Genomic DNA, 23,311 nt, shown 5'->3' on the forward strand with positions numbered 1-23,311 from the left:
TAATAAGAGGCAATGGAATCGTTTCGTCCCCAAAGGTGGGATGTTCCCTACCGAAAACCATCATGCTTGTTGTGAGAAGCTCTGGTTTGTGAGAAGCATATACCCAAACCTGCCCCAAATGGGACAAAATTTGTACCACTGCATGTTGATGCCGCTCCATGATAGCATGCCAAGTTTCATGAATTTCAGACGAGTTTTGGATTTACTAGAATTTAAAAACCAGGCATCTCAATGTTTTGCCGGCAATCAACGGTGCCCCGGTGTTTGAAATTCATTCACATTTCTTGCATGGGACCTAAGCATGCACCCAAGGACACAGATTTCATTTTCAACCAATTTATATGCACTGGAGCATGTGCATGTAGTTCAAATTTGAATTATGCACATAAAATGCATTGAAAAATCAGGTAATGCATAAAAATGTCCAAACGAACCCCGAAAAATCACAAAAACTCACACAACACTCATGTTGTTCTATGTTGACACTCAACATTTTTTGAAAGCAATAAGAGGCAATGGATATCGTTTCGTCCCCAAAGGTGGGACGTTCCCCATCAAAAATCATCATGCTTTTTGTGAGAAGCTCCGGTTTGTGAGAAGCATATATCCAAACCTGCCCCAAATGGGACAAAAATTGTACCACGGCATGTTGATGCCGCTCTGTGATAGCATGCCAAGTTTCATGAATTTCAGACAAGTTTTTGATTTACTAGAATTTAAAAACCAGGCATCTCAATGTTTTGCCGGCAATCAAGGGTGCCCCGGTATTTGAAATTCATTCCCATTTCTTGCATGGGACCTAAGAATGCACCCAAGGACACATATTTGATTTTTCAACCAATTTATATGCACTGGAGCATGTGCATGTAGTTCAAATTTGAATTATGCACATAAAATGCATTGAAAACTCAGTTAATGCATAAAAATGTCCAAACGAACCCTGAAAAATCACAAAAATTCACACAACACTCATGTTGTTCTATGTTGTCACGAGAAAAAAATTGAAAGCAATAAGAGGCAATGGATATCATTTCGTCCCCAAAGGTGAGACGTTCCATACCGAAAACCATCATGCTTATTGTCAGAAGCTCCAGTTTGTGAGAAGCATATACCCAAACCTGCCCCAAATGGGACAAAATTTGTACCACGACATGTTGATGCCGCTACATGATAGCATGCCAAGTTTCATGAATTTCAGACAAGTTTTGGATTTACTAGAATTTAAAAACCAGGCATCTGAATGTTTTGCCGGCAATCAACATGCCCTGGTGTTTCAAATTCATTCCCATTTCTTGCATGGGACCTAAGCATGCACACAAGGATACATATTTTATTTTTCAACCAATTTATATGCACTGGAGCATGTGCATGTAGTTCAAATTTGAATTATGCACATAAATGCATTGAAAACTCAGTTAATGCATAAAAATGTCCAAACGAACCCCGAAAAATCACAAAAAATCGCACAATACTCCTGTTGTTCTATGTTGACACTCGGATTTTTTTGAAAGCAATAAGAGGCAACAAATATCGTTTCCTCCCCAAAGGTGGCACGTTCCCTACCGAAACTATCACGCTTGTCGTGAGAAGCTCTGGTTTGTGAGAAGATTATACCCAAACCTGCCCCAAATGGGACAAAATTTGGACCAAGGCATGTTGATGTCGCTACATGATAGCATGCCAAGTTTCATGAATTTCAGATGAGTTTTGGATTTACTAGTATTTAAAAACCAGGCATGTCAATGTTTGCGGCCGAGTAACGGTGGCAGGGTGTGTGAAATTCATTCCCATTTCTTGCATGGGACCTAAGCATGCAACCATGTACACATATTTGATTTTTCAATAAGTTTATATGCACTGGAGCATGTGCATGTAGTTCAAATTTGAATTATGCGCATAAAATGCCTTGAAAACCCAGTTAATGTATAAAAATGTACAAACGAACCCTGAATCATTCCAATTTTTTTGACGACACACCTATAGTTGCATGTTCACTGCAGATATAAGTTCTAACAATTCAAACACCATCCTTTGTAGGTGTGACCCCATTACGTAATTCAAATGATCAAGATGATAAATCAAGTAGATCGCACACAGTTTATTATCGGCAACCGTGTGAGATGCAGCACAAAATATCTTGGAGCACCGTCGGTGTATAGTACGTCCATGGCTTACGAGAGAAGGTGCGTCGGCTACAGTCCATAGCGCGCCAGTTCTGAATAAGGGACCGTGTCCGATGACACTTTACGTGCTAGTTTTTTGGCTGAAGCGATTCCAAAATTTTGGCTTCCACGGAAATATCTACCTCCCTGCCCCTCCCCCTTACCAAAAGCCACATTTCCCCTCTTTCCGCCTTCCTTTCCAAGTTGAAACCTTCACTCCTTGCTTGCAGCGCCGCCGCCTCCTCGCCGGTGACCCTCCTTCACGCTACTCGGCCTCGCCTATCCAGGCAGGTAATCCACACCCAACCCCCATCCTCCTCCTCCTCCTCCTCCTCCCACATCCCACATGCCCGTACCACCGGCGCGAGCGTGACACCTTCCACCCAAATCACCGACCCCTCCACCAAATAAGCGCCGGCCTAAGCCATGGTGCACGCAGTATAGCCAGGACCTCAAGGAGCATTTGGCAGCGAAGAAGCAAATCGCGGCCGCATGAGCGAATGAGGTCGCGATGGCTGCCATTCGTGCCGACCCCCAAATCTTGAAGGAGCACCTTGCCATTTGCTAGCTACGCCGGTTATGCATGCTCAGTTTACCCGTTGCGTGTGCTGCTCCTGCCTTTCCTTCACAAATTCTAGTGAATTGTGCTATCTAATTTTACCGTGCAATATGTTGCTCTACTGTATATGTTCTATATGTCGTGCAGTGTGGTGCTCACTTATTAACTATTTTGTTAATTAGTTGTCATCTTCAGTTAAATGTTTGGTTCAATTCTGCAAATGTGATGTTCAATTCTTCAGGCTACAATTTTATATTATCTTCCATGTGAGAAATAAATTGAGTTTATCTTTACAAAATTGTGGGTGCATTCTGTTATTGTATACCATGTGAGGAATAAATTGAATTTGGCTGTAGTAAATACATGAGGAACAAATATAATTGCTACAATTTGCTGTAGTTAACTGTTTGGTTAACTGTCTGATCTTCTATTAGGAGTATGTTATATTGTGCAATGTGGTGCTCAGTTAATGTTTGGTTCATTTGTTGTGGTGTTTAGTTAACTGCTTGGTTCAATATTATATTGTGCAATGTGGTGCTCAGTTAATGTTTGGTTCATTTGTTGTGGTGTTTAGTTAACTGCTTGGTTCAATTCTGCAATGCGATGTCCAATTGTCATGGGTAGAATTTTGTATTGTTGTGCATGTGAGGAATAAATCGAATTTGGCTGCACTTAATACTTGAGAAACTTATACCAGTGCTATATTTCCTAGTTCTTAATCATGCTTGGTTTGGATAAATGGGTTTACCCCGTGGCTTGAATTAATCTGATGAATCTGCAATGTGATTATTTTTCATCAACATATTTTACTGATAACATGCGAACCCTTACTTAACCTGATGACTAACTACCTTATATGTGTTGCAGGGAAACAATGGGAAGCACTTAGGTTTACAATCGAGGTTAGCACGTGCATGGTCCGTTGTCTAATAGCACATTATTGTGCAATTGCAGGAACCATTCTAATATTTAGGGTTTTAACAATTTGGTCTTGCACATGTAGGTCCTGCTGTCAGAGGTTTTGACCAACTGTTCGACCCTTTTTGCATATGGGGAAATGAGTTGTCCATGAATATCAGTCAAGTCAAGAAACTCAGAAAGATTGTTAGGATAAAGAAATTAGCGACAAAAAATAACAAGATCTTTGTCTGCACAATGAAGAAGACATCAGTTCACTTCAGGACGGTACTAACTATTATACCTTGCCTTTTTTATTCCTTTTCCCCATTTCCAATATAGAGAAGATATTTATGCACATCCTTGTTTTCAGGCCTTTCCAAAGCAGTTCACTGATGATTACCTCTCAAACCACCTATATGGTCAGGAGGCGAGAAAGGCATTCATACAACACACACGGTTCAATATTGAAGTGTTCCTGAAGAGGACGAAGGATGGACGGTCAATCATTCACAGGCACTGGCCTAAAGTTACAAAGACCTTCAACATCAATGAAGGCTCATAATTCGCCTTCTGCTTCTGCAGTTTTCCAGATGAGATACATCTGTCTATGTACCGTCTATGATGCTAATTTTGAAAGGTTATAGATGTTGCATGTGAAACTTGGTCCTGGTGTATTTGTGTAATGGGGTAGCTGAGTGCTGAAGCTATATGATGTTGTACTCTGATGTATTTCAATTATGAAAATGAAATATATTGTCTTCTTAATATGAACTATAAATTAGATTAATAAATGGATTATGAATAATTGGATAATTATCCTGCTAATTGGGTTTTGCTATTGCAAAGGGTTGTTAAAAAATACCGTGCGTCATGACCTCAGGCAATGCACACAGTTTCTAGGAATAAACTGTGTTGGATCAATGAACAATCACACACGACTTTCACTTCAAAACTATTTGTGTTAGGCCAGCTTGCGCAAACGTTTACCACATGAAAACTATGTGTGATGGACAACCTTTGCCACACAGTTTCTTCCACGGACCGTGTGTGATATATTCAATAACACAAGCGATTTAACGGGAAAAATTGTGTGTGATGTACCTGCGAACGGAAACGTTTTCCTTCGCGCGACTGTTTGGGATGTACATGCAAACGGAAACGTTTAGCGAGGACTGACTGTGTGGGGTGTACTTGCGACCAGAAACAATTTTGCCGTATGATTGTATTTTTTAGCCCTACTATACGTATTTCCGTATTTGAGCGCTCGCCGGTCGCACACGACCTCATTCTGCCGAACGTGGGTGCCAGGAGGGCATATCCCCGACGGTTTCTGGGTCATGTGTGAAGGACCCCCCTATCGCCCACACTCACTTGGTGACGGTTCCAGATGCCGCCACGGAAAGAGGTTTTAAACTGTTTGTTTAGGAGCTCGCCGTACTAGTGAATGCTTTAGTTATATAAGGGAATTGATTGTGGAAGGGAACGTAAGGCTCTTTTACTCTTCTGATCTGAGTCAACCTCTTCTTTTCTACGGGGATTAAGAACTAGGCTTCTCGTCTTTCTATCAGGATCACGTGTTACTAATCCGTAGACTTATAGGATTGATGGTTTCAAGCCTCAGTTCAGTTCCTACTACTTCCGTATGTTGATAGTTGATCTCGAAACCTTGATATTGCGATGTTAAGTGGTTACGCCACCATATTACAGGATGTCTCAAATCTTTTGAGCATTTACAGCCGTTATGCTATCCGAGTCATCCCAGGTTTCTAAATGGTCTGATGCATTTGCGACTTCCTTCTTTCCCTTCCCGATGTTCCTTTGGGCCAGATTAACCACACTAACCCATGTGTTGAGGTACTTCACTGCCTCGGTATATATGTTGGAGCTATTATTATGACCCCAGGTGTCTTAGAGAATCACCTAGTAATCTAGCCATTGCTACCTCTTGAGCACTTGTGTTGGTTTTCCCTTGAAGAGGAAAGGGTGGTGCAGCAAAGTAGCATAAGTATTTCCCTCAGTTTTTGAGAACCAAGGCATCAATCCAGTAGGAGGCTACACGCGAGTCCCCCTCACCTACACAAAACAAATAAATCCTCGCAACCAACGCGATAAGGGGTTGTCAATCCCTACACGGTCACTTACGAGAGTGAGATCTGATAGATATGATAAGATAATATTTTTGGTATTTTTATGATAAAGATGCAAAGTAAAATAAAAGCAATGAAAATAACTAAGTATTGGAAGATTAATATGATGAAGATAGACCCGGGGGCCATAGGTTTCACTAGTGTCTTCTCTCAAGAGCATAAGTATTTTATAGTGGGTGAACGAATTACTGTTGAGCAATTGACAGAATTGAGCATAGTTATGAGAATATCTAGGTATGATCATGTATATAGGCATCATGTCCAAGACAAGTAGGTCGACTCCTGCCTGCATCTACTACTATTACTCCACACATCGACCGCTATCCAGCATGCATCTAGAGTATTAAGTTCATAAGAACAGAGTAATGCCTTAAGCAAGATGACATGATGTAGAGGGATAAATTCATGCAATATGATAAAAACCACATCTTGTTATCCTCGATGACAACAATACAATACGTGCCTTGCTGCCCCTACTGTCACTAGGAAAGGACACTGCAAGATTGAACCCAAAGCTAAGCACTTCTCCCATTGCAAGAAAGATCAATCTAGTAGGCCAAAACCAAACTAGTAATTCAAAGAGACTTGCAAAGATAACCAATCATACATAAAAGAATTCAGAGAAGACTCAAATATTGTTCATAGATAAACTTGATCATAAACCCACAATTCATTGGTCTCAACAAACACACTGCAAAAGAAGATTACATCGAATAGATCTCCACAAGAGAGGGGGAGAACTTTGTATTGAGAACCAAAAAGAGAGAAGAAGCCATCTAGCTAATAACTGTGGACCCGTAGGTCTGAGGTAAACTACTCACACTTCATCGGAGAGGCTATGGTGTTGATGTAGAAGCCCTGCATGATCGATGCCCCCTCCGGCGGAGCTCCGGAACAGGCCCCAAGATGGGATCTGGTGGATAAAGGAAGTTACAGAGGTGGAAATAGGGTTTTGGCTCTGTATCTGATCATTTGGGGGTACGTAGGTACATATAGGAGGAAGAAGTATGTCGGTGGAGCAACAGGGGGCCCACGAGGGTGGAGGGCGCGCCTGGGGGGGGGGGGTAGGCGCGCCCCCTACCTCCTGGCCTCCCCGTTGGTTGCTTGACGTAGGGTCCAAGTCTCCTGGATCATGTTCAGTGAGAAAATCACGTTCCCAAAGGTTTCATTCCGTTTGGACTCTGTTTGATATTCCTTTTCTTCGAAATCCTAAAATAGGCAAAAAAACAACAATTCTAGGCTGGGCCTTCGGTTAATAGGTTAGTCCCAAAAATAATATAAAAGTGGATAATAAAGCCCAATAATGTCCAAAACAGTAGATAATATAGCATGGAGCAATCAAAAATTATAGATACGTTGGAGACGTATCAAGCATCCCCAAGCTTAATTCCTGCTCGTCCTCGAGTAGGTAAATGATAAAAATAGAATTTTTGATGTGGAATGCTACTTGGATAATTTCAATGTAATTCTTCTTAATTGTGGCATGAATATTCAGATTCGAAAGATTCAAGACAAAAGTTTAATATTGACATAGAAATAATAATACTTCAAGCATACTAACTAAGCAATTATGTCTCTTCAAAATAACGTGGCCAAAGAAAGTTAGCCCTACAAAATCATATAGTCTGGCTATTCTCTATCTTCACCACATAAAGTATTTAAATCATGCACAACCCCAATGACAAGCCAAGCAATTGTTTCATACTTTTGACATTCTCAAAACTTTTTTAATCTTCACGCAATACATGAGCGTGAGCCATGGACATAGCACTTTAGGTGGAATAGAATGGTGATTGTGGAGGAGACAAAAAAGGAGAAGATAGTCTCACATCAACTAGGCGTATCAATGGGCTATGGAGATGCCCATCAATAGATATCAATGTGAGGGAGTAGGGATTGCCATGCAACGGATGCACTAGAGCTATAAGTATATGAAAGCTCAAAAAGAAACTAAGTGGGTGTGCATCCAACTTGCTTGCTCACGAAGACCTAGGGCATTTTGAGGAAGCCCATCATTGGAATATGCAAGCCAAGTTCTATAATGAAAAATTCCCACTAGTATATGAAAGTGATAACAAAGGAGACTCTCTACTATGAAGATCATGGTGCTACTTTGAAGCACAAGTGTGTAAAAGGATAGTAGCATTGTCCCTTCTCTCTTTTTCTCTCATTTTTTTATTTGGGCCTTTTCTCTCCTTTTTTGGCCTCTTTTTTTATTATTTTTTTCGTCCGGAGTCTCATCCCGACATGTGGGGGAATCATAGTCTCCATCATCCTTTCCTCACTTGGGACAATGCTCTAACAATGACGATCATCACACTTTTATTTTCTTACAACTCAAGAAGTACAACTCGATACTTAGAACAAGATATGACTCTATATGAATGCCTCCGGCGGTGTACCGGGATATGCAATGACTCATGAGTGACATGTATGAAAGAATTATGAACGGTGGCTTTGCCACAAATACGATGTAAACTACATGATCATGCAAAGCAATATGACAATGATGGAGTGTGTCTTAATAAACGGAACGGTGGAAAGTTGCATGGCAATATATCTCGGAATGGATATGGAAATGCCATGATAGGTAGGTATGGTGGCTGTTTTGAGGAAGGTATATGGTGGGTGTATGATACCGGCGAAAGGTGCGCGGTATTAGAGAGGCTAGCAATGCTGGAAGGGTGAGAGTGCGTATAATCCATGGACTCAACATTAGTCATAAAGAACTCATATACTTATTGCAAAAATCTACAAGTTATCAAAGCAAAGTATTACGCGCATGCTCCTAGGGGGATATATTGGTAGGAAAAGACCATCGCTCGTCCCCGACCGCGACTCATAAGGAAGATAATCAATAAATAAATCATGCTCCGACTTCGTCACATAACGGTTCACCATACGTGCATGCTACGGGAATCACAAACTTTAACACAAGTCTTTCTCAAATTCACAACTACTCAACTAGCATGACTCTAATATCACCATCTCCATATCTCAAAACAATTATCAAGTTTCAAACTTCTCATTGTATTCAACACACTCATAAGAGAATTTTATTATTAATCTTGTATACCTATCATATTAGGATTATTTAAGCAAATTACCATGCTATTTAAGACTCTCAAAATAATCTTAGTGAAGCATGAGAGATCAATAGTTTCTATTAAAACAAATCCACCACCATGCTCTAAAAGATATAAGTGAAGCACTAGAGCAAAACTATATTACTCAAAAGATATAAGTGAAGCACATAGAGTATTCTAATAATTTCTGAATCATGTGTGTCTCTCTCAAAAGGTGTGTACAACAAGGATGATTGTGGTAAACTAAAAAATAAATACTCAAATCATACAAGATGCTCCAAGCAAAACACATATCATGTGGTGAATAAAAATATAGCTCCAAGTAAAGTTCCCAATAGAAGTAGACGAAAGAGGGGATGCCTTCCGGGGCATCCCCAAGCTTTGGCTTTTAGGTGTCCTTAGATTATCTTGGGGGTGCCATGGGCATCCCCAAGCTTAGGCTCTTTTAGTGAGTCCTAGACTAGGGAGTCTCCGGACAGCCGGACTGTTGGACTGTGATGATACACGATTGAAGATTTCGTCCTGTGTACGGATGGGACTCTCCTTGGCGTGGAAGGCAAGCTAGGCAATACGGATGTGTATATCTCCTCCCTTGTAACCGACCTTGTGTAACCCTAGCCCCCTCCAGTGTCTATATAAACCAGAGGGTTTAATCCGTAGGACAACATACAATCATACCATAGGCTAGCTTCTAGGGTTTAGCCTCTACGATCTTGTGGTAGATCAACTCTTGTAATACTCATATCATCAAGAACAATCAAGCAGGACGTAGGGTATTACCTCCATCAAGAGGGCCCGAACCTGGGTAAACATCGTGTCCCCTGGTTCCTGTTACCATCTGCCTTAGACGCACAGTTCGGGACCCCCTACCCGAGATCCGCCGGTTTTGACACCGACATTGGTGCTTTCATTGAGAGTTCCACTGTGTCGTCACCATAAGGCTTGATGGATCCTTCGATCATCGGTAGCGATGCGGTCCATGGTGAGGTTTTCCTCCCCGGACAGATCTTTGTATTCGGCGGCTTCGCACTGTGGGCCAATTCGCTTCGCCATCTGGAGCAGATCGAGAGCTACGCCCCTGGCCATCAGGTCAGATTCGGAAACTTAAACTACACTGCCGACATCCGCGGAGACTTGATCTTCGACGGATTTGAGCCCGTGTCAGGTGCGCCGCACAATCACGACGAGCACGATGTAACTCTACCGTCGGACAGTGTTCGGGAGATCGCATCTGCAACCACTCCGACCATCAATCTGGAGCAAATCGCACCATTCGAAAGCGGAGGGATAGACCCCGCCATGGAGGCCGCACTCTCAGTGGCGATAGAGCCGGATACTGACTTCACCCCTTACGAGAGCCATGTCGCCGAACCACTGGATTCATCCCTAGCCACGGACTCCGAGCCGCTTACATAAGTGCCCGTCGAACCCGACTGGGCGCCGATCATGGAGTTCACCTCCGCGGATATCTTTTAGCATTCACCTTTCGGCGATGTGCTGAATTCATTAAGGTCTCTCTCCCCGTCAGGAGAACCTTGGCTGAACTATGTACGGCTGGAATGGGATGCGGACGACGAAGAAATTTTCTGCCCACCCACCACCCACTTAGTAGCCACTGTCGACGATTTAACCGACATGCTCGACTTTGACTTTGAAGACTTCGACGGTATGGACGATGATGCAAGAGACGAACAGGAACCACCACCCACAGGGCGCTGGACCGCCACCTCAGCATATGATATATACATGGTGGACACCCCTAAAGAAGGCAATGGCGATGAGACAGCGGAGGATGACCCCTCCAAGAAGCAACCCAAGCGCCGACGTCAGCGGCGCCGCTCTAAGTCTCGCCACAGCAAAAGTAGTGATATCGGCACAGGAGATAATAACACTCCAGACAGTGCCGCAGACAATCACAATCCCCTCCAGCATGATGTAGAGCCGGAGGATGAACAAGCCAGCCCTCTAGAGCAGGCAGCAGATGGAGAACCGGAGGAGGACAATTACATGCCTCTCTCCGAAGACGAGGAGAGCCTCGGCGACGAAGAATTTATCGTGCCTGAGGACCCCGTCGAGCAAGAGCGCTTCAAGCGCCGGCTTATAGCCACGGCCAATAGCCTGAAGAAAAAGCAGCAACGGCTTCAAGCTGATCAAGACTTGCTAGCAGACAGATGGACCGAAGTCCTTGCGGCCGAGGAGTACGAACTCGAGCGCCCCTCCAAGAGTTAACCAAAACGCAGGTTGCTACCTCACCTCAAGGAGGAAGCATTGAAACCTCATTCACCAGTGTACGATGCGGCTGACCGGCCACTACGTGGCCGAGCCAGAGAGGCGTTTCAGCCTGAAGTTCAGCCCACACCCCGCCGCCACTCAAACAATAATACTAAGGCCCGGGGCAACACAGGGGACCTGCGAGACGTATTGGACAGTAAGGCAAAAATCGCAAGGTCAATTTACGGGTCACGGGCACACGCGCCAACACGGGACGATGATTGTCGCGTGGATACACCAAGAGCAAATCCGGCTGGGCCGAATACAACAGACAAGACTCATACGAACTGCGTCGGGATATAGCACGGCACAGCGGCGCCGCACACCCCCTATGCTTCACTGATGAAGTTATGGATCACGAATTCTTGGAGGGTTTCAAATCCGTAAATATCGAATCATATGATGGTACAACAGATCCCGCTGTATGGATTAAGGATTTCCTCCACATCCACATGGCTCACGGTGATGATCTACATGCCATCAAGTACCTCCCACTAAAACTCAAAGGACCAGCTCGGCATTGGCTGAATAGCTTGCCAGCAGACTCCGTCGGCAGTTGGGAGGATCTGGAAGATGCATTCCTTGACAACTTCCAGGGCACTTATGTGCGACCACCGGATGCTGATGACTTGATCCATATAACTCAGCAGCCAGGGGAATCGGCCAGACAATTCTGGACTCGGTTCCTGACTAAGAAAAACCAAATTGTCGACTGTCCGGACGCAGAGGCCCTCGCGGCATTCAAGCACAACATCCATGACGAGTGGCTTGCCTGTCACCTTGGCTAAGAGAAGCCGAAGTCTATGGAATTCCTCACGACACTCATGACCCGCTTTTGCGTGGGCGAGGATAGCTGGCTTGCTCACAACAATAACACATCGAGGAATCCGGGCACTTCGGATACCAAAGGTGCCAACGGCAGACAACGTTGTAACAGACCAAAGCGCCGCAATAACGACGATAACACCAAGGATACGACAGTGAATGCTGGATTCAAAGGCTCTAGATCCGGTCAGCGGAAGAAGCCATTTAAAAGAAGTACTCCGGCTCCGTCTAGTTTGGATCGCATACTGGATCGCTCGTGTCAAATCCACGGCACCCCCGACAAGCCAGCCAATCACACCAACAGAGAATGCTGGGTGTTCAAGCTGGCCGGCAAGTTAAATGCCGAAATCAAGGACAAGGGGCTGCATAGTGATGACGAGGAGGAGCCCCAGCCGCCGAACACGGGAGGACAGAAGGGGTTCCCCCCCACAAGTGAAGACGGTGAACATGATATACGCAATCCACATTCCCAAGAGGGAGCGGAAGCGTGCACTAAGGGACGTCTATGCGATGGAGCCCGTCGCCCCAAAGTTCAACCCATGGTCTGCTTGCCTGATCACCTTTGATCGCAGGGACCACCCCACTAGTATCCGTCATGGCGGATCCGCCGCAGTGGTCCTAGACCCCATCATCGACGGATTTCACCTCACCCGAGTCCTTATGGACGGCGGCAGCAGCCTGAACCTGCTCTATCAGGATACAGTGCGAAAAATGGGTATCGATCCCTCGAGGATCAAACCCAGCAAAACCACCTTTAAAGGCGTCATCCCAGGTGTAGAGGCCCATTGCACAGGCTCAATAACACTGGAAGTGGTCTTGGGATCACCGGACAACTTCCGAAGCGAGGAGTTAATCTTCGACATCGTCCCGTTTCACAGCGGCTGTCACACACTTCTCGGACGAATAGCATTCGCAAAATTTAATGCAGTGCCGCATTACGCATACCTCAAGCTCAAGATGCCAGGACCTAAGGGGGTCATAACGGTAAATGGAAACATAGAATGCTCGCTCCGCACCGAAGAGCACACTGCGGCCCTTGCAGCGGAAGCACAAAGCAGCCTTTAAGGCAGACCACTAATTTGGCGTCACAGCCCCCGGACACATTCAAGCGAGTCCGAAATAAGCTGCAACAGGATCGCCTGGCACGTTCAGAGCTTGCCTAGCAATTCGGCCCCCGTCCCAGTCCCAGTCAAGCGACGAAATCCGTGCCGCGCGTACATAACTACGCACTGAAAATACCATGGACACATGCTGGGGCACGATCAGGGCGCGTCCTGCAATGCGGCTTAACCGCCCCAGGGGCTGTATACCTTTATCATCTCTTTTCTCTTTCAGGGCCTAACTCTCTGGAAGCCCTTTCCGGCAGCGCGATTGCTAGACAAATTACGGGAAGGAACAACCAAGGCGGCAAGAAGCTAAGATGTACACGGGAACCTCCAGGTGGTCTCTAATAATAATACCCGCTTTCTACTATCCATACGCAGCTTGCCCTTGGATAGGACATTTCGAATAGTCCTACTTTTTGCTTATTGCACTATCTGTACCAGTATGCTTCGACATATTATTTAAATAACAATACATAGCATTAGTCTATTATTGCATTGTTCATTCTTTTTTTCTTTATGTCCATTTACGACAATCCGCACCCGCACGTTCGGGTACGGCCAGTACGCCAGGGGCTTTCGTTTACCCCACAATACGGCGAAAGAAATCCGAACACTTTCGACAGTGCGGCACCCCGAACTTATAGCATTATATGCATCAGCTCTGAATCATGTCTTTGGTCAAATGTTGGGTTTGCCCGGCTCCCATGCTTTGGTACCTTACATTCCGCTATATCGGCTAAGGTAGCGGTGGGAGAACTACTGCGATTGTGTCCCAGTTCTTCTGGACGAGCACCTCAGTAGAGAAAGCTGAAAACTGACTGTCATGATAAGGCGAGAGACTGGTCGCTGTTCGAGATGTCTCAAGTCCTTAAAGACTTTTTCTGCTTCGGGCGAGGAGTCGGCCTTGTCCGGCTCAGGGGAGTATAGCGCCCCAAATTCGGCCTTCCAAACACTAGGGGCTTCGCCAAAGTTTAAAATTGTAGACTTCTATGGCTAAGTGAGAGTGATAAAGCCTTATTGTCCGATTGCCTAGTTCGTTGCGTTGAACACCTCCCTCGAAGGACCCAAAATTGGGGTAAAGAGTGCTCAGATTTATCTCGAACACCCCACTACTAGTTACATGGGGGCAGAAGCCGACGACTGGCCAACTCTCAGATTTTATAAACGGCCGCACAGAAGGTAATATTTTAAATTAAAAAAGCGTCGTATGGCGCAAATGAACTCGTTTCATATTACAGGATCATATGAGCATGTTCATTCAAAAATTACATCCTTGTCACATTCATCCGCCACAAGGCGGGAACCCTTCAGGACACTTCCATAATACATTTCAGGGCAGCGATGCTCCTTGCCCTCCGGCGGCCCCTCCTTCACCAGCTTCACGGCGTCCAGCTTCGCCCAGTGCACCTTCGCCCGGGCAAAAGCCCTGCACGCACCCTCGATGCAGACGGTCCGCTTTATGACTTCAAGCCGTGGGTAGACGTCGACGAGCCGCCTCACCAGACCAAAGTAGCTACTGGACAGGGGCTCGCCAGGCCACATCCGGACTATAAGACCCCTCATGGCCTCTTCGGCCGCCTTGTGAAGCTCGACCAATTGCTTCAACTGGTCGCTCAAGGGCACGGGGTGTTCGGTCCCAGTATACTGAGACCAGAACAACTTTTCCGTCGAGCTCCCCTCCTCAGCTCGGTAAAACTCCATGGCATCCAGTACACTGCGGGGAAGATCTGCGAAAGCTCCTGGAGAGCTCCGAACTTAGGTAAGAAAAAGGAAAGTTTCCTTCACATGCTTGCTTTGCATAATAAATGCCTTACCCGCTGCTATCTTCTTCACCGCATCAATCTCCTGGAGGGCCTTATGGGCTTCAGCCTTGGCGCTCCCGGCGCTTTCGAGCGCCTTCTCAAGCTCGGACTCTCGCGTCTTAGAGTAAAGGTCCAAGGGCTCATGTTTCTTGGCGAGAGCCTCGAGCTCTTGCTGCACCTCGCCCACTCAGGCTTCTTTCTTCTCCCGCTCAAGGCGCTCCTTGGCCGCTTTGTTTTCGGCCTCGAACAGCGCCTTCTTCAGGGTCGCCACCTCGGTCGTGGCCCCTGGCAAATTCATGATGATCCTATTATTGTACAAAAAGCGTAGACAAGGTGCTTACCTTTGCTCTCCTTGAGCTGCCTCTTGGTAAGGCCGAGCTCGTTCTTGGACCGCTCCAGGTCCTGCTTCAGTGCAGAGACCTCCGCAGTACGTGCGGCAGTGGCCAGCAGTGAAGCCTGCACATACACATAGATATATTCTGATTAGACTCCCGAGTCATCATTTGATCCTCTCTTCGGCCTTTCTTCTTGAACGCCGAATAGAGCATCAGGGGCTACTATCTATGCGGTAATATTTTCTTATATTTTGATTGCTTACCTCAAAGCCTGCTAGGAGGCTGGCGCAAGCTTCGGTCAGTCCGTTTTTGGCGGACTGAACTTTCTCGATCACCGCACTCATGATAGTGCGGTGCTCTTCGTCGATGGAAGCGCCGCGAAGCGCTTCCAGCAAGTTGTCCAGTGCCTCTGGATAGACAGAGGATACTGGCACGGGCGGCTTGCCCCCCATAACGGGGGGTCGCCCGCCGGAGTCCGGAACCACTGCAGATTCTGGTGCAGTGTTCGGCTCGGGGTTGAACCTGGAGCCCATGGGAGTCCTGCTCCCTTTGGGCCCAGGGTCCGGAAGGTCGCCTTGAGGCGCCTCCAGGACTACTTCCCCTTGGCCCGGTGCCTGTTGAGACAACACCTCGATGTTGTCCGCAGGGCAAGGGGTGGAGGCGGTCGGAAGAGAACCGATGTTCATATCCGACAAGTCCAATGAGCCGCTCGACGAAGATACGTCGAGATGAGCTCGGGACGGACTGCATAATCATGTTCGGCATGAGGAAAATCAGTGCAATAAAACATACCATGAATCACTATGGTGTCCGGATACTTATGACTTCGCCAGGGGCTTGACCTTGGGTAGCCACTCGTCGCCGCTGTAGGCGACCATCGTGGAGCAGTCCGGATGGAGGGTCCTTCCCTTCTTGGACCCTTCGGCCTCCCTGGGTGGGTCGTCCTTCCTTTTCTTGTCTCCCCCGGCCGGGAGGAGAACTTTCCTCTTCCTCCTCCTCATTTTCGTGTGAGGAGGGCGTGTCGGAGTTATCGGACGATGAGTTCGATACAACCTTGCGCCAGAGACCCTTTCGGGTCCCCACGGCCTTCTTCTTGGCCTTCTTCACCGGCACCTCGTAAGGTGCCGGAACCAGCATCTCCGTCAGGAGAGCATCTGCAGGATCTTCAGGCAGGGGGGCGGGACAATCGATCTGCTCCGTTGTCTTCACCCAGTCCTGTCAAAGGCATGGAAGGCTTAGATCCCGCACATGAATAAACTGGGGCAAATGGATACCCTGTGAAATATAAAAACTTACCGGATTGGCGCGGCGCTTTGCGCTAAGTCCGCGGTCCTCGATGTGGGAAGGAGGTACCTCGGCGCCCTTGAACAGCACCCTCCAGACGTCCTCGTGCGTCATGTCAAAGAGCTCTCGCAGCGTCTGGTGCTTGGTCGGGTCGAACTCCCACAAGTTGAATACCCGTTGTTGACACGGGAGAATCCGGCAGAAGAGCATGACCTGGACCATGTTAACAAGCTTGATTTTCTTGCTCATCATGTTCTTGATGCAGGTCTGGAGTCCGGTCAGCTCTACCGAGGAACCCTGGGACAGGCCCTTCTCTTTCCAGGAGGTGAGCTGTGTGGGGATTCTGGATCGGAATTCGGGGGCCGCCACCCAGTTGGTGTCGCGTGGCTCGGTGATGTAGAACCACCCCGATTGCCACCCCTTTATGGTTTCCACATAGGAGCCTTCAAGCCAGTTGAAATTAGGCATCTTTCCCACCATGGCGCCTCCGCACTCCGCTTGCTGGCCGACCACCACCTTCGGTTTGACATTGAAGGTCTTCATCCATAGGCTGAAATGGGGCTTGATGCGGAGGAAGGCCTTGCACACGACGATAAACGCCGAGATGGTGAGGATGATATTGGGGGCCAGATCATGAAAATCCAGCCCGTAGTAGAACATGAGCCCGCGGACAAACGGGTGGAGAGGAAATCCCAGTCCGCGGACAAAGTGGGTAATAAAAACTACCCTCTCATGGGGTTCGGGCATTGGGATGATCTGCCCCGCATCTGGCAGCCGGTGCGCGATATCCACGGCCAGATATCCGGCTTCCCATAATTTTTTGATGTTCTCCTCCGTGACGGAGGAGACCATCCACTTGCCTCCTGCTCTGGACATGCTTGGAGTGGTTCGAGAAGAAGACGCGAGCTTGGGCGCTAGAGCTCGAGTGTGCGGGAATGGGTAAGCAAGGAGGAAGAAGGCGTGGGTGAAAAGAGTAAATCCTTGTCCCTTTATAGGAGTAGAAGAGGCGATGCGTCTCCCCACTTGTCTGGTAAAACCGCTTATTCCCCAGGCGCCGTAATTGATGGCGTGGTTGGGTTACCCACGTCCGTATTGATGAGAATCCCATAATAAGGGGGACACGATCTCTGCTTCGACTAGACGTGTCAAGAAAACTGCCTCGCGATATGTGCGGTGCTGGTTGAGGAAAACGGTTCGAATAATGACCGAGCCATGATATGATGTGATGTTGCTAAACGTGTCAGCAGATTAGATTTGTGGAAATATTATTCTCTCTACGGTGGGGTGTGGAACTTGTTTTGCAGAGCCAGACACTATCCTTGTGTTCAAAAACCTTCCATGGAGTATTCGGAGGAGGAACCCGCCTTGCAATGCCGAAGACAATACAGCGCACCGGACTCATCGTCATTGAAGCCTGGTTCAGGGGCTACTGAGGGAGTCCTGGATTAGGGGGTCTCCGGACAACCGGACTATATCCTTTGGCCGGACTGTTGGACTATGAAGATACAAGATTGAAGACTTCATCCCGTGTCCGGATGGGACTCTCCTTGGCGTGGAAGGCAAGCTAGGCAATACGGATGTGTATATCTCCTCCCTTGTAACCGACCTTGTGTAACCCTAGCCCCCTCCAGTGTCTATATAAACCGGAGGGTTTAGTCCGTAGGACAACATACAATCATACCATAGGCTTGCTTCTAGGGTTTAGCCTCTATGATCTCGTGGTAGATCAACTCTTGTAATACTCATATCATCAAGAACAATCAAGCAGGACGTAGGGTATTACCTCCATCAAGAGGGCCCGAACCTGGGTAAACATCGTGTCCCTGCTTCCTGTTACCATCCGCCTCAGACGCACAGTTCGGGACCCCCTACCCGAGATCCGCCGGTTTTTAAACCTACACTCTTTGCCACTCCTTGTTCCATAATCCATCAAATCTTTACCCAAAACTTGAAAACTTCACAACACAAAACTTAAAGAAGAAAATCTCGTGAGCTCCGTTAGCGAAAGAAAACAAAAGACCACTTCAAGGTACTGTAATGAACTCATTCTTTATTTATATTGGTGTTAAAACTACTGTATTCCAACTTCTCTATGGTTTATAAACTATTTATTAGCCATAGATTCATCAAAATAAGCAAACAACACACAAAAAACAGAATCTGTCAAAAACAGAACAGTCTGTAGTAATCTGTAGCTAGTGCAAGACCTGGAACCCCAAAAATTCTAAAATAAATTTTTGGACGTGAGGAATTTATCTATTAATCATCTGCAAAAATAATTAACTAAATATCACTTTCCAAATAAAAATGGCAGCATTTCTCGTGAGCGCTAAGGTTTCTGTTTTTTACACCAAGATCAACAAGACTTTCCCCGACTCTTCCCAACGGTTCTACTTGGCACAAACACTAATTAAACACAAAAACACAACCAGAAAAGAGGCTAGATAATATATTTATTACTAAACAGGAACAAAAAGCAAGGAATAAAAATAAAATTGGGTTGCCTCCCAACAAGCGCAATCGTTTAACGCCCCTAGCTAGGCATAAAAAGCAAGGATAGATCTAGGTATTGCCATCTTTGGTAGGCAATGCATAAGTGGCTCTCATAATAGATTCATAAGGTAATTTAATTTTCTTTCTAGTAAAGTGTTCCATGCCTTTCCTTAACAGAAATTGGAATCTAATATTTCCTTCCTTCATATCAATAATCGCACCAATCGTTCTAAGGAAAGGTCTACCAAGAATAATAGGACATGAAGGATTGCAATCTATATCAAGAACGATAAAATCTACGGGCACATAATTCCTATTTGCAACAATAACAACATCATTAATTCTTCCTGTCGGTGTACTAAAGTAGGGGTACCCTTAGTACCCCGAACTTGTGCACGGGCAGTCGCAGCGTCCCGCGGCAAGGCCTGCCAGGTCACCGCCAAGATCCTCCGTGGTCCCTTTGAAGACCATTCAAGAACAAAGTACTCAAGACAAGACCCCGGCAAGAGGAGCTTGCCGGGAAGAAGGCAAGGCCCCGGCAAGAGGAGCTTGCCGGGAAGGCCATCAGAAGCGTCCCAAGGCCCCGGCAAGAGGCGCTTGCCGGGAAGGCCATCCAAGGCATTCCAAGGAACTTGCCGCGGAGCGCTACGCGCCCCGACAAGGCCCGGTGAGCGACAAGCTCCCGAAAGCGACAAGACGACGGCCGCGGCAAGGCGCTTGCCGCGGCAAGCCCCCACTCCACGCCCGCGCTCCAGCACATCCACCCACGTGTCGCTCCGGGGCCCCTCCGGAGCGCACGTGGCAGGAGGCTGTGCAGCTAGGGGCGTGCGGTGGCACGCAGGCGCTGACAAGACAACCATCGTGGAAAGACGGTGGCGTCCCTAGCGGTCCCTTTCGATGCTGTCTAGGCGACACAGACGGGCATTTAATGCCCTTGTCCCCTGCCGTCAGGGTTAGGTATGATAACACTGTAGCAGCTAGCTGTGCCTACTACAGCACCTAGCTGTGCCTATCCACGGCACCTTTCCCACTTTTGCCCTCCGTTGCCCTATGTCGGTAACCCCTTGAGCATATAAAAGGAGGCCCGGGGCAACGTAGATGGGGGTCGGCCACCTCGAGAGCTCTCGCGAGGTTCAGCAATTCCACACACCCACGCTCATTCCCGAGCTAGAAATCAATACCAATCCACAAAGCAGGAGTAGGGTTTTACACATCCTTGCGGCCCGAACCTGGGTAAATCGCTCGCGTGCTTCGCCTCGATTTACTCCTCGCACGACCAACCGCCCACGTGTTTCGCCTCGATCTGCTCTTTGCGCGACCTCCGCCCCCCGCCGAACCAAAAAGGGACCCGGTCCGCCGGTCCCATAGGTGCCCGTGGATCAGAAACCCCGGCATCTCTGGCGCGCCACGTAGGGGGCGTCGAAGTTGTGTGAATCAGATCCGGCGTTCTTGCGAGCTAGATCTTCGTCTTCTTCATCAACATGCCACCGAAGAAGAAGGTTTCGGAGGCGGCTGCTCCGTCCGCGCCGAGCCACCCACTGCCGGAGCAAACGGATGGTGAGGCAGGCGCCGGCGGAAGGGCACGCATCGACGAGGGAACTCTTGGTGCTGCCAGGTCCCAGGGCAAGGCTGCGCTGCCCATCGGCGGCGTGGCCGGCTCCCACAACGACCGGGCGCACTCCAAGACCTCGGCGTCCGTGCATGCACCGCGCCCATCTCATGAGGCGCGAGACCGGCAGCGCCATGGTACTCACGGCACCATGCGCTCGCTGGATCCGGATCGCGCTGGTGGATCCTGGAGCGCCCAGGACCACCATGCGCGTCAACAAGCCGGCGCGAGCGAGACGCGGTCGCCTGGACGGGATATTGCTCCTTCTAACGTGGTTAGGAGTCCGAGTGTATCCCGCTCCTCGCACCGTTCGCTACCGCCGCCCGCCACCGCAGCGGAAGCTCTGGCACGAGCTCAGCTGCTCCTAGACTACCCTCCAGCGACGGACAAGATCGACGACTGGAGGGCCACTATCCAGAGTCTCATCGGCTTCGCCAACGGCGACACTCCTCGGCAGCCGACCACGTCGCACCCGCAGCGAGTCAGCCAGGCGCGAACCGGAGGAGACAAGACTGGTGGGGGTGCAACTACTGTGCACTCCCCACCCCGAAGGCCAAGATCGCCAACCCGCCGGATCCGCCACGACAGCGACTCCACCGCGTCATCGGATCCGCGAGCTCGCCACGATCAACGCCAGGTTCTTCGAGAACGACAGCAGGAAGACGCTCGTACTCGCATCGAGCGCCGGAGAGAAGTGCGTGTTTGGAGTTCCCTCCGGCAAGCTTCTCGGGTTCTTCGTGTCTCAGCGGGGGGTTGAAGCCAATCCCGACAAGATCAAGGCCATTGAGCAGATTGAAGCACCGAAGCGCGTCAAGGATGTACAGAAACTTGCCGGTTGCGTGGCTGCTCTCAGCAGGTTCATCTCTCGGTCTGCCGAGCGCGCCTTGCCATTTTTCAAATTATTGAAAAAGGCAGGTCCGATGAAATGGAATCCGGAAGCGGAGGCTGCGCTGCAAGACCTGAAGAGATACCTGTCCTCCCCTCCAATACTTGTCGCGCCTAAGCCACAAGAGAAGTTGCTGCTGTACATAGCGGCAACCAATCAAGTGGTTAGTGCTGCGTTAGTGGCAGAGAGGGAGGCGGATGATGAGCCAGCAACCGCGGCAAGCGCATCCAGCGACAAGCAGGGGGCTTCCCCGACAAGCTCTGGTCCCGACAAAGATGGATCTGCGCAGATGCACGAGGAGACGCGGAAGAAAATGGTGCAGCGCCCAGTTTACTTTGTCAGTTCCCTCTTGCAGGGGGCTAGGTCAAGGTACTCTGGTGTGCAGAAACTGCTTTTCGGCCTTCTCATGGCCTCGAGAAAGCTGTGCCATTACTTCCAAGCACATGAGATCACAGTGGTCACTCGCTTTCCGCTGAAGAGGATACTGCAGAATCCTGAAGTGACAGGCAGGATTGTTGAGTGGGCACTGGAACTGTCAAGCTTTGGTCTCAAGTTTGAAAGCACTTCAACTATCCAGAGCAGAGCATTGGCAGAATTCATAGCGGAATGGACGCCAACTCCGGACGAAGAAATCCCGGAAACGAGCATCCCCGACAAAGAAGCGAGCAAAGAGTGGCTGATGTACTTTGATGGTGCTTTCTCGCTCCAAGGCGCCGGCGCTGGTGTGCTGCTTATCGCGCCCACCGGAGAGCACCTCAAGTACATAGTCCAGATGCACTTTCCCAAGGAGCAAGCAACAAACAATACTGCAGAGTATGAGGGATTGCTTGCCGGTCTCAGGATCGCGGCAGACTTTGGGATTAAGAAGCTCATTGTCAGGGGTGACTCACAGCTTGTCGTCCGCCAAGTAAACAAGAATTATCAGAGTCCGTTGATGGAAGCTTACGTCGACGAAGTGAGAAAGCTAGAAGAGCGCTTTGACGGCCTGCAAATGGAGCACGTTCCGAGAACTCAGAACGCCATTGCTGATGGCCTGTCAAAGTGCGCCGCACTTAAGTTACCTGTGGAACCAGGGACCTTTGTGCTCAAGCTGACTCAACCGTCCGTAACACCATCAACTGGACAAAGCAAGAAGAGGAAGTTGATTCCTGGTGACTACCTGCCGGCAGAGCTTCCCGGAGCCGCCGCCAAGAAGGTCCCCAAGATCAACACCGAAGGCGCTGAGGAGCGAGATGCTCCGGCAAACCCCAGGGTTTGTTCAGTTGAAGCAGAAGCTCCCGGCAAGTTTGTCGCGGGATGTCACGCTCCGGCAGAGACACAGCTTCTCGCCGTAGAAGCAGATATTCCCGCGGCAACCTCCAAGATCAACGCCAAGAGCGCCGGTGAGCCAGATGCTCCGGCAAGCCCTAGGGTTTGTTCCATTGAAGCTGAAGCTCCCGGCAAGCTTGTCACGGAACGTCAAGCTCCGGCAGAGACACAGCTTCTCGCCGTAGAAGCGGACGTTCCCGCAGCAGCAGAGTTGCCTTTAGTCCTTGTTGTCGAGCCACAGGCTCCAACATGGGCGCAACAGATTGTCCGTTTCCTTCAGACAGGAGAACTTCCTGAAGAGCAAGAAGAAGCCGAAAGAGTAGCTCGGCAGTCAAGTATGTACCAGTTCGTCGACAAGACGCTGTACAGAAGAAGACTCAACGGTGTGAAATTGAGGTGCATTCCCCGGGAAGACGGACAGAAGCTGTTGGCAGAGATACACGGAGGCATATGTGGTCACCACATTGGCGCAAGAGCACTCGTCGGCAAAGCATTCCGGCAAGGTTTCTTCTGGCCAACAGCCCTCCAGGATGCAACT

This window comes from Triticum urartu, chromosome 4A, assembly GCF_056163025.1.
Source record: "Triticum urartu cultivar PI428250 chromosome 4A, HENAU_Tu73, whole genome shotgun sequence".
NCBI lineage: Eukaryota > Viridiplantae > Streptophyta > Magnoliopsida > Poales > Poaceae > Triticum > Triticum urartu.